This window comes from Talpa occidentalis, unplaced genomic scaffold (assembly GCF_014898055.3).
Source record: "Talpa occidentalis isolate TD23 unplaced genomic scaffold, MPIMG_talOcc4v2.1 talOcc4.12, whole genome shotgun sequence".
Lineage (NCBI taxonomy): Eukaryota > Metazoa > Chordata > Mammalia > Eulipotyphla > Talpidae > Talpa > Talpa occidentalis.
In genome coordinates, this window is record NW_023601212.1 from 8,127,410 (window position 1) to 8,138,424 (window position 11,015).

An 11,015-nucleotide genomic window follows, 5' to 3' on the forward strand; every position below is an offset into this window, starting at 1 on the left:
CAAAGGTGGTACCCGGAGCTGCGCTGTGTCAGAAGAAAGCCCACCCAGACCGGAGTCTAAGGCTCTAGGGACTCAATGAGTGGATGGATGAAAAAGTGGGGTCCGTATAGATAGTGGAATATCATTCTGCTTTAAAAAGCAAGGACGGGGCCTCCCTGGTGGTGCAGGAGTTAAAGACAGAGCTATCAAGCTCTTGCCAGCCATTGCAGCATGAGTTTGGTCCCCAGCCAGGGAGCTGACCCACACGGTGCAGCAGACCTCCTCTGTCTCGTCCGCTGCTCCCCTCAGCAGTGGATTTCAGTAGATCCGCCTGTTCTGCTCCCCACTCTGTCTCTGGTGAATCCTCTCACCCCCTGCACCTTTGGCCTACACACCAGCTCTTGTATGCATAAATAAATAAATCCTTTAAAAAATTAAAATTAAAAAGCAAGGACATTCTGACACAGGACATGGATGAAACTTCAGGATGTGATGTTCAGTGAAATCAGCCAAACACAAGCGACACCAAGGAGTCACATCCGTAGAAGGTGGGTGCCTAGGGCTGGGGAAGGAGGCTAGGAAGTGATTGTTAAATGGAGACAGAGCCCCAATTCGGGAAGATGAGAAAGTTCTGGAGAGGGGGCAAGGACTGCTGTACAAGAGTATGAATGTGCTTCGTGCCACCGAGCTGAGCCCTTAAACATGGTTAGATTTTTAATTTTATGTTGCGTGCATTTTACCACCATCTACGACAAAACAAAGCAAACGTCTCCAGGGAGAGTTCTCTGGACATGTGCCAAGGATAGAACTGCTGATCCATCTCCAATCTGTCTTGGGAGAAGATTTAGACCCATGGTTCTCAAGCGTGCTCCAGAGGGCAGCAGCACCAGCCTCACTCAGGAGCTTCTTAGAAATGCAAATTCTCAGCCTGCCCCAGCTCGCCTTCATCAGCAACTTAGGGAATGGAACCCTGAAATCTGGATTTCCACAAGACCCCCAAAAGATTTTGAGACTCACTGACTCAGACTTCTGGAGAAGAGGCGGGGTGTGGCTCAGTGATAAGAACAGGAAAACAGAGCAAACTTTGAAAACTCATCCAGGGTGACTCTGAATATCTGAAAAATCAAGACGTGGGAAAAACGAGGTACCGTTTAGAGCTATGCAAGTAAAAATAACCAATTAAAAGAAGCTAAGGAGATGACATCCCTGGGAAAGGAGAAATTGTTGGCTGGCAATGTTGCTCTACTAACTTTAACCAACCTCGGTGAGAAGTAGACTCTTTAAAATGCATCCATGTGAAACCTTTAATTAAAAAAGTTAGTGCTGAGTGGGGGCCAGGCAGGGATGGGCAAGGGATGGAGAGGGGGATCAGGGTAAGACATCAGGTCTTTGTGTCCTTGCTCATCCTCCCACTTCCTTGCTCCATTGATCCCATTTTGCAGGGTGGGAAACTGAGGCTGCTGCCTCGAGTCTGTTGCCTTGTGGCTACGGTGGCAAATGCCATCAGCATTAGGTACTGCACGTAGGAGGGGCTTGATGCATCTTCCATCGCCCATTTCATTCATTCAAACCACAAGTATTTATTGAACACCTACTGCATACCAGGCACTGCTGTTGACCATAGAGACGCAATATTGAGCAAGACAAAAATCCCTGACCTCAATGAAATTACATTCTAGAAGAGGTAGATAAGCAAACAATACATAAGATAGTTTCATCTGCTAATAAAGACTGAAAATAATACAGACGTGCTGCAATAGCAATAGAAGGTGAACGAAACAGACTGGTGCCAGCTGCTCACCTGTATTAAGTGCCATTCCAATGCTTTCCAGCGAAACAATGATGCAAGCCAATTGAAATTAAAATTTTTAAATATGAGCCTCCCTGGTGGCGCAAGGGGTGAAGTCTCAGTGCTATAAAGCTATCGCCAGTCACTGTGGCCTGAGTTCGATCCCTAGCCAGGGAGCTACCCACATGGCGCAGCAGACCTCTCCTGTCTCCCCGCTGCTCCCCTCAGCAGTGTATTTCAGTGGATCTGCCTGTTCTGCTCCCCACTCTGTCTCTGGTGAATCCTCTCACCCCCCACACACACCTCTTGCCAGTTCTTGTATGCACAAATAAATGAAAATAAATCTTAAAAAAATAAAAATTTTAAATGTCACTTAAATTTTTCTAGTAATCACATTTTATTTTTAAATTTTTAAAAATTATTTATTTACTGGGTAACATTGCTTTACACACTGTGTATGCTTTAGGGATACAAGTTCATATTTCCTCAAATGTCTGCTAAGATGCCGCACCAACAACGAAGGCACTGGGACCTTCCCCCAACCCCCCCTTATCCATAGGGTCCCCCCTCGACCCCCACCCCCACAGTCCCTCTGGTAGCCTTCTAGTAACCCCATTTGTAAAAAAAAAAAAGTGAGATAGTTTTCACAATATATTTCATTTAATTCAATACAACAAACTATTATCATTCTGATGTTGATATATATTTTTTTTGATGTTGATATTTTTTAAAATGAGCTGTTTTATGTTCTTTATTTGTGACCAAGTCTTCAGACCTGGGCACGTATGTTACAGTCCCCATGCCTCATTCACCCTGATCTGCCTCCTGGGGGACAGAGCATGCCCCCACAGAGCAGAGAGAGGTGGCCCAGCAAGCACAAAGCTTGGGGTCCCAGAAAGCGGGGGTGTGCAGGGAGAGGGGAACCAGGAGCTTCTGCTCATTCATCCCTTCACTCACTCAGCAAGGGTCCCCTGAGCGCCCAGCTCTCCATGCCATCCCTGCGCTGATGGCAGGGCCGTGGCGGTGACCTGCTGGAGCTGGACACAACTGGACAGCCCTGGCCTCTGGGCGAGCAGGGGTTAAGGCCAGCCACTCCCACGTGAGGGCAACTTGCGACAGAGGCACACACCCAACCAGCCACCAGTGTCTCTCACTCAAAGGTTCGCCTTTCATGTCGAGGTGCGCTGGGCCCACCTGGGGGAGCAACTGCTAGCTAGTTGCTGCCACCAAAGAGGGAAAGTTGGGCAGAGAGGTGGGGCGGCCTGCAATCCTTCTGTACCCCCTATGCCAGGCAAGCACCTGGACCCTGGCTCCTGCTGCCTGCCCAGAGGCCACCCAGTCTCCTAATCAGGTAAGTCCCCTGCCCTGCTCTGCCTGCAACCCCGAGAGCACTGCGGTGACTCCCCCACTGCCTGGCCCAGGACCCCTGTCACCTCCCCCCAGCTCCCCGGAAAGCAGGAACCTGACTCCTGCATGGGCATTTGACATAGTTTCTAAGGGATTATCTGGCTGGCAGTTACAGTCCCTGGCAGCCTGCCTGGGACACCAAAACCAGAAACTTAAAGGGTCATGTGGGCCCAGGTGGTGCCAGGGGGTCGAGGGGACACAGGATGGTCTCAGAGCCCCCAAACTGAGGAAGGAGAGGCCTGGGCATGGAAGAGAGGCAAGGCAGGTGTCTGGGCCTCCCAGGGATTCTTAAGAGGCTTCCAAGTCTTCAGGCAACTGCATCCAGCTAAAACCCCGCTACTGGGACCCCCAGGAGCGGAGGAAGGGTTCTCTGGGGTGGGCCTCTCTTGCCTGCTTACCTTGATTCCATGTTGGGACAATATCTCTCAAACTCGGGATGCAGGAAAAGGCGGCGGTGAACGTGTGTCACAACCTTCCCCAGAGCCAGCTGTGGGCAAAAAGCCAAGGAGGGTCTCTGGATAAAGGAAGCGCAGACCACGGGGAGGATGGAGGTCAGGCAGCAAGAGCGTTTTTCTGGGTCATTTGCTCCCAAAAGTGTAGGACAAAGAGAGCCTCCGGATGAACCAAGTGTCCGATTGCACCTGGAGTCTCTTTGTCGGGGACCCAGAGGGCCCCTTGGGGCCAGGAAGGCATGGGTGTCTGTGTCGTGGGGCAGAGTCGGTCTGGCATTTTGGGTCCCCCCAGGGCAGTGTGGCCATGGAGTTCCTGGAGCACGGAGGCTTGAGATCGGGGCCGGGCGGGGGGGTGTATGGTGGTGGGATATGTCTTCACATGTGGACCCTACCCCGCCTGGAGTTTGGAAAGAAAACCCACAGTCAGAGAGATCTGGCTTCTGGCCGTTGGCTTATGGGGACACGGGTTTTCCATTCTGTAAAATGGCATGATGAAAATCTCTGGTCACAGGGCTGCTGAGAGCAGCATCCAAAGGCAGTAGATTCTCCATCGTGTGGGTGCCGGGGTAAGCCCTTCTGCTCAACATTAGAGCTCAGAATGCAAGGCTTGTCATAAGGTCCTGTCCACTTCCTTATTCAATGAGGTTTAACTGGGGCTCAGGGTTGCACAGCAGATAAGATTTTTAGGCAGTTAGGAGTTCAGTGCAGAGAGTGGGGAAGTCTGGGGTCTACCCCTGGCCCCCAACTCATGCCCAGGTTCAGCATCTTGTAAAAAAGCCCTGCCTTCCTGGCGCAGTGCTTCAGTGTGGCCCTGAGTTCTGGGGAAAGTCCACACCGGGAAGTTTGGGTTCCAGTTCTTCCTCCTAGGCCTGGCCCAGAGCCAAGGAGCAGTGTTTGCTCAGGGTGGAGCCTGACACCCTTTGGAATGGGCCGAGGTTAGCGGGGGAAACACTACTGGGAGGACAGGCTGCCCAGGGAGTGAACTGCATTTATTGAGCACCTATTGTGTGCCAGGTGCTATTGGGAGCCTTAAGGATTCATGGGGGAACCAAATGAACAAAGATTCCTGCTATTTGATGAAGAAAGACAAGAGGCAAGAGACATAATAAAGAAGAAAATTGTATCTTGGGTATGAGAGTGATCAGGTTTATTGGGATGGGGGTGGGGAGCGAGAAGAAAAGAGATACAAGGGAGGGGACTGAAATAGGTAGGAAAGTATTTTACAATCTTAAATAGAAAGTTCAGGGGAGGCTGATTAAGAAAGTGACATTTGAGCAAAGACTTGAAGGAAATTGGTAGCTGGGGGAAAGTTGTTTCTGGCAGAAGGAACAGCATATGCAAAGGCCCTGGGGTAGGACCAGGTTTTTGGAGCAAGAGTGAGGAGGCCCATGAAGCTGGGGCAGAGTGAGCAGAGGGGAGAGATGGAGGAGCTGAGGTCAGGAAAGGGATGGCGGCAGGTCTGGCAGGGCCTGTGGACTTGGGCAAGGACTGGGGCTTTGACCAGGAGGAAGGTGGGAGTCCTGGAGGGCTGTGGGCAGAGTCAGGACTGGATTTGACTGAGGTACTCACAGGTATCCTCTGATGGCTGGGCCAGCTGGGAGATGGTGGCTTGGGCCAGAGGAGGCAGAAATAGGTCAATTCTGGAAAGATTTTGATAGAAATAACATTTGTGGATGTCTGAGGGACAGATTGGAGTCTAGACTGAATAGGAGGAAAGGGGGAGAAGAATGTTCTGGGGCTCAAAGATTTTAATAGGTAAAAGCGACAGGTAACCATGGAGGTAGGTGGAAATTCCTGGGGGGGGGGACTTTGAATGCTAGAGAAACCCATAATGTTAATGGTATTAAATAACTTTTTTTTCCCCAAAAAGACAAAATCATGACTCTCACATTAGTATGAAACAAACAGGTATTTTATGAGTTAATCTAACTCATTAATTAGCATGGGAACCAGCAAGATTTACAGCCTGCTCAAAGGAAATTGTAAGGAAAGAAAACACAGATGTATACCCAGAGGTAATTAGGAATGCTGACATGAATTTACAAATAGATGCAAAGCTTGCATTTGTGTGGACAGGAATCATTTGCAATACTACCATTTTCCTATAATTTAGATTTATAAAATGGCTCAAGGGCTATGAGCAGCACAGACGGTTTAAAATACCAGAGCAGAGCCTGCCTTTAATCAGCTGCTCTGTAACTATGCCTTGAATGAATACTAGGGAGCTATTGAATGTTCTTGAGCTACAACCACAGCGTAGTATCTGCATAGTCATTGTTGGCACTTTTGAACGTCTCTCTGCTGGGCTGTTAGCTCATGGTTGTTAGCTCATGGTTGGTTCCTCTGTGCCCAGAATGGCGCTTGGTACCCAGTAAGATTCTGGATGGAGCAGAAAGACCTGTGCGGTGACTGTGGAAGGGCAGCCTCCAGGTGTGGCAGCCACAGAACAGATAAGGACTGGCAATGTGGGAGTCATGAGGGACCCTTAGCAGGGGCTGGCCAGTTGGGAGCAGCCTGGGGCACAGGTTCAGAGTCCAATTGAAAACAGGTACTTTAAAAAAGGGGTTGGGGTCGGGGCTCTAGCCCTGGCTGCTGCACAGAATGACAGAACCTTGAAATAGACGGTTGTTTTTTTTTTTGGGGGGGGGGCTGTACAAGGAACACTGAGGCAAACCTGTGCACCTGCTACTTATGGACTGCTTGCACTTCAGAACCTTCTCAACCAGACTGCTCAAAGTTGGAGCCATTGCACACATGGGGAAACCGAGGCAGGAAGCAGCAGGGTTAGAATTCACATGGGGCTCTTTTTCTTCCCCTGCTGTGAGGCTTCTGCAATAGAGATAGGGCAGCCTACTGCCTGGGGGGCAGTGGTGGAAAGTTCCTTCTGTGAGATTCCCCCCACACACACACACCAGTTTCTAGAACCTCCAAGCTTCTAGAAGGATCTATACTCCCTTCCTTAGCTTTTCTTCCTTTTTATATCAAAGTGCTCTCCCTCGGGGCCTCTCACCTATGAGTCACCGATCTCTGGGACATTCCCTGAGCCCATGTCCTCTCCTCGGAGACCGCCACACCCAGAATCTGCCCTCTCTCCCTCCCTCTCCTGCCAGCAGCTCCGACTGCTCCTCTCCAAACCTTGTAGGATGTCCCCCAAACCTATAACTCCCAGTCCAGTCATGAGGAAATCATCAGACAAACCCTCAAAGAAGGGCCTTCTACCACATTCCTGACGGTTCTCCTCCAGCTGGTTAAGGTCATGCAACCAGGAAAGTCAGAGACACCACCAGGGATGGCCCTGAATATTGGTGCAATCTGAGCACAGGCTGGAGTTTAGTTAATGGTGACAATGGCAGCAATGTGGGATTCTCAGTTTTAACAAATATACCATGGCGTGTAAAAGGTTAATATTGGGGAAAACCTATTGAGGGAACATTGGGAACTCCGAATCAGATCCACAACTTTTCTGTAAATTTTAAGTTATTCCAAAATAAAATATGTACACGCAGAACTATATATGTATATATATATAAAACGCCTATGTGTGTGTATGTGTACACGAGCAGGGCCAAGGGTGATGCCTCCCTACCAGCTCATTACCCCGTGTCTGTCCCCCCCCCAGCAGCCACCAGAGGGCGCCCGTGAGGACCCAGTCTGATGTCTGCCCTACCCCTCCTCCGTCCATATTTCCCCAGGGCTCCTGTCCTACCTCCCTTGGGGTAAAAGCGTCATTCCTACCCAGAGCCCAAAGCCCCACAAGACCTCCCTCTTTTCCCTTCTTGCTCTCACCTCCTTCCGCTTTCTCTGCTGCAGTCACACAGGCAGGAGTGATCATACCCCAGGATCTTTGCTAGTACTATTATTCCCCTTCCCTCAGTGCTCCCGTGGCTCCTCCCTCACCTGCTTTAGGTCTAACTGTTCCCTCTACCCAGACAGGGCTCACCTAGGTCACACCTGCTAAACTCAGTTCTCACCTCTGGGAAGCCCTCTCTGACCCTCCCAGCCCAGGTAGTATCTCTGACCAGGTGCTCTCAGAAGTCTCAGCTGTAATTTTTATTCATGTTATGTAATGATTCAATTATTTTATTTCTCTGAGGGCCCCAGGAACTTCCTTTAGGGCCTGGGTCTGTCATCAAGCCTGTGTGTCAGCACTCAGTAAATGCTAAATGAACGCACCAGAGCCCAGTCAGGTTGGAGAGCTCCTTCAGGGAGTTCTGGTCAGACCTGTTAGGCCACAAATATGATCTCAACCTCCTGCAGGCCAGCAAAACAGCTTCTACCAGGAAGACCCCAATTCCCCTGTGTGAGCCCCCAAGGTCTCACCCCTCTTGGCAGCCATGACTCTGGGGGACCTCAGCCCAGTCCCTGCTCACTCTGGGCCACAGAGGGGAGGGGCAGGGTCACTCTCAAAAGGGGAGGAGCAGGGTCATCCTCCCGCAGTTACTGCCAGGACCTCACCTTCCTTTACAGCCTCCCTTCCCTCACCTGCTCACTCTGTGCTTGCACTGCCCCCTGCTGGTTAAAGTTGGCACTGCACTGTCCCTTAGTCTCACTTCTACACTACGCACTTGGTACAGAGTAGGGGATTTGCTTTTTTGTTGAGGAAATGATTAAAGGGATGGAAATTTTAATGGATAGAAAATTTAATGCATGAATGATATTGAAATTGTGGGTAGCATTGATGTAGCATTGGCCACATTCCTCTCCAAAATCCTGCATTTAAGCACAGGATTGGCTGCTGGTTGCTAGGGAGCCGTTGAGTGTTCTTGAACAGGGGCATGAGTGAGGGCAAGCCATGTTTCCTGGAGCAGTTGGCCCTCTTCTTAGAGGGGTTTAGAGTGAGTTTTGTCTACCTCAGCCCTATTGACAAGTGGGACAAATCATTTTCTAGGATGGAGCCATCTGGGGCACCGTGGAGTACTGAGGGACATCCCTGGTCCCTATCTGCTCCACACCAATAAGGCCTCCTAATTCTGACAGATATTGACATGTTCCCTCCTCCTCCTCCCCTATTCCCATCCCCACCCACCTGGCAATGAGAAGCACTGGTATAAAGTGAGAGGTGTGGAGTCAGCAAGACAAGTCCAGGGTCCAATTCAGCCTTTGCTGCCTGGGCCTGCCGCTGTACTCTACTGGTCTCTCTGATCCCAGCTGCAAAGTGGGCACATGGATATTGTATGTAATGGTAGCTGGAGCAAAGTAAACACTCAAGAAATATGAGCCAGGACGGGACCTCCCTGGTGGCATAGGGGTTAAGCACCACGCTATGAAGCAATCCACAGCCTCTGCAGCACGAGTTCAATCCCCAGCAGGCCAGGGAGCTACCCACATGGCACAGCAGACCTCGCCTATCTCACCCGCTGCTCCCCTCAGCAGTGTACTTCGGTCAGTCTGCCTGTTCTGTTCCCTACTCTGTCTTTGGTGAATCCTCTCACCTCCACGCATCTCTGGCCGGTACCGCAGCTCTTGTATGCATAAATAGATTTTTTTAAAAAGATTGTTTTAAAAAAGATATATGAGCCAGGAGCCTCATTACCACAAATTTAACTGCTTTATTTCATAGATAATAGCCCAGAGTCTGGTGGTGTTGAGTGCAGGGATTCAGGGCCTCCCTCTAGTTTCTGTCATCTGCAGGCCCCCTCTTGATTTTGCCGGACTTTCACTTTCACCCCAATCAGTGACTCCTCCCAAGAAATCAGAGCCTAAATCCCCACATGAACCTCCCAGTGGGGGCTTATTTATGTTTTTCATTTTACTGAATACACAGCTATTAAAAACAAACCCCCCAAAATGGTGGCCCTGTTCTATCTAAAATAATTCTGTGTGCTGCCTGCTGTGGCAGAACATCACTTTGGGAAACACTGAGCTTCCCCCTCCAGTCCTGAGGTTTTAAGTAGGCCCTCAGAAGGAGCTTTAGAAAAGGTTACGGGACTTAGAGAGCCCTTAAGGGGCTCAAGAGTCTCCAGGTTAGTGTTTTGGGGATAACTGCAAGGGAGGCTAGTGAGAAGTCAGTTTTGGTGGCCTCAAAAATTTATTTCAGGGCCTCCCCGGTGGCACAGCGGTTGAGCGCTGGGTTGCGAAGCTGCCCACAGCCTCTGCGGCACCGGTTCGATCCCCGGCTGCTCCCTGGCCACTGCAGGAGGGTCCCACATGGCACGCAGACCTCTCCTGCCGCCCGCTGCTCCCCTCAGCAGTGTACTTCGGTCCTTCTTCCTGCTCTGCTCCCCGCTCTGGCTCTGGTGAATTCTCTCACCCTCCCGCGCTTCTGACTGTACCCAGTGCATGTATAAATAAACAAAACAAAACAAACAAAACAAATAAAATAAAAATACATGCCTCTTTAAAAAAAAAATTATTTCATTGTCTGCTTTGTTCATTTGGTAAACTCTTACTCAGCCTTCAAAATCCCAGCTGCTATTAGCCCCCTCTTCCAGGAAGCCTTCCTTTGATTCCCCAGTTTCCTTTCTGCCTCCCCCTTCCTAAAGCCTTGTTCTTTGCTGCCTAGTCTTGACTGGATGAGGCTGGAAAGGAGTGTCTATGCCCAGATTCCCCTCTTCAGCCTTAGGGTGAGCTGGGCTCAGGAGCAGCTGGGCCTCAGGGTATATTTTTTTATTAGCAGGAAAGAATGTGTGGGTGCAGCCATCACCAGCTCCACCCATCCAGGTGACGTCCTCCCTCCCTCAGCCCCAAGTAGAGGGTCCTACGCAGGTAGCAGGTCGCGTCATTACTTCTGCCTTATCTTTGGAATCCCCAGCCCCTGGGTGTGAGGCGAAACTGGACTAGGGCTAAGAGAAAGAAGTGACCTTTACTCCTGGGTTCCTCAAGTGTTTCCTTCTGCCCCACCCCCCTCCACCTCCTCTGGGGCACAGCCCAATGCTGGGTGTGACGACAACCAGGCAACCTGTCAGCAGCACTGAATTTGGCCCAGACCACAGTGGTGGTAATTGTGCATCTTCAGGAAATCCATGCCTCTGGCCTCTCCGGACCTCAGTTTCCCCCTTCTGTGAAATGGGGCAGAACTCTCGATATTGGGTGACTCAAGAAGGGCCAGCTCTATGTAGCAGAGGTCTCTGGCCCTGGACCAGCTTCTGATCCAATAGGCCCCCTGAACTGACAAGTAGTACCATTTCGCCGGTAGTAAACAGTCTGAGTCGCAGGCTCCGTTCCGAACGCGGCGAAATCCCTGCCAGGTCTTCTTTGCGGTTTTGGCTGGCAGGTCTCCAGGCCCGGGCGCCTGTAGGTGCGCGGCTGAGTGGAAAACCCGGCATGGGCTACCACCTGGGCCTGGATCCGGCCGTGAGGGTGGCGAAGGCGACTTGGAGGCGTGTCGCCGGGCAGGGGCGTGGCCGGCGGGGACCTGGACTAGGAAGAGGGGCAGGTGCCGCGGCGGA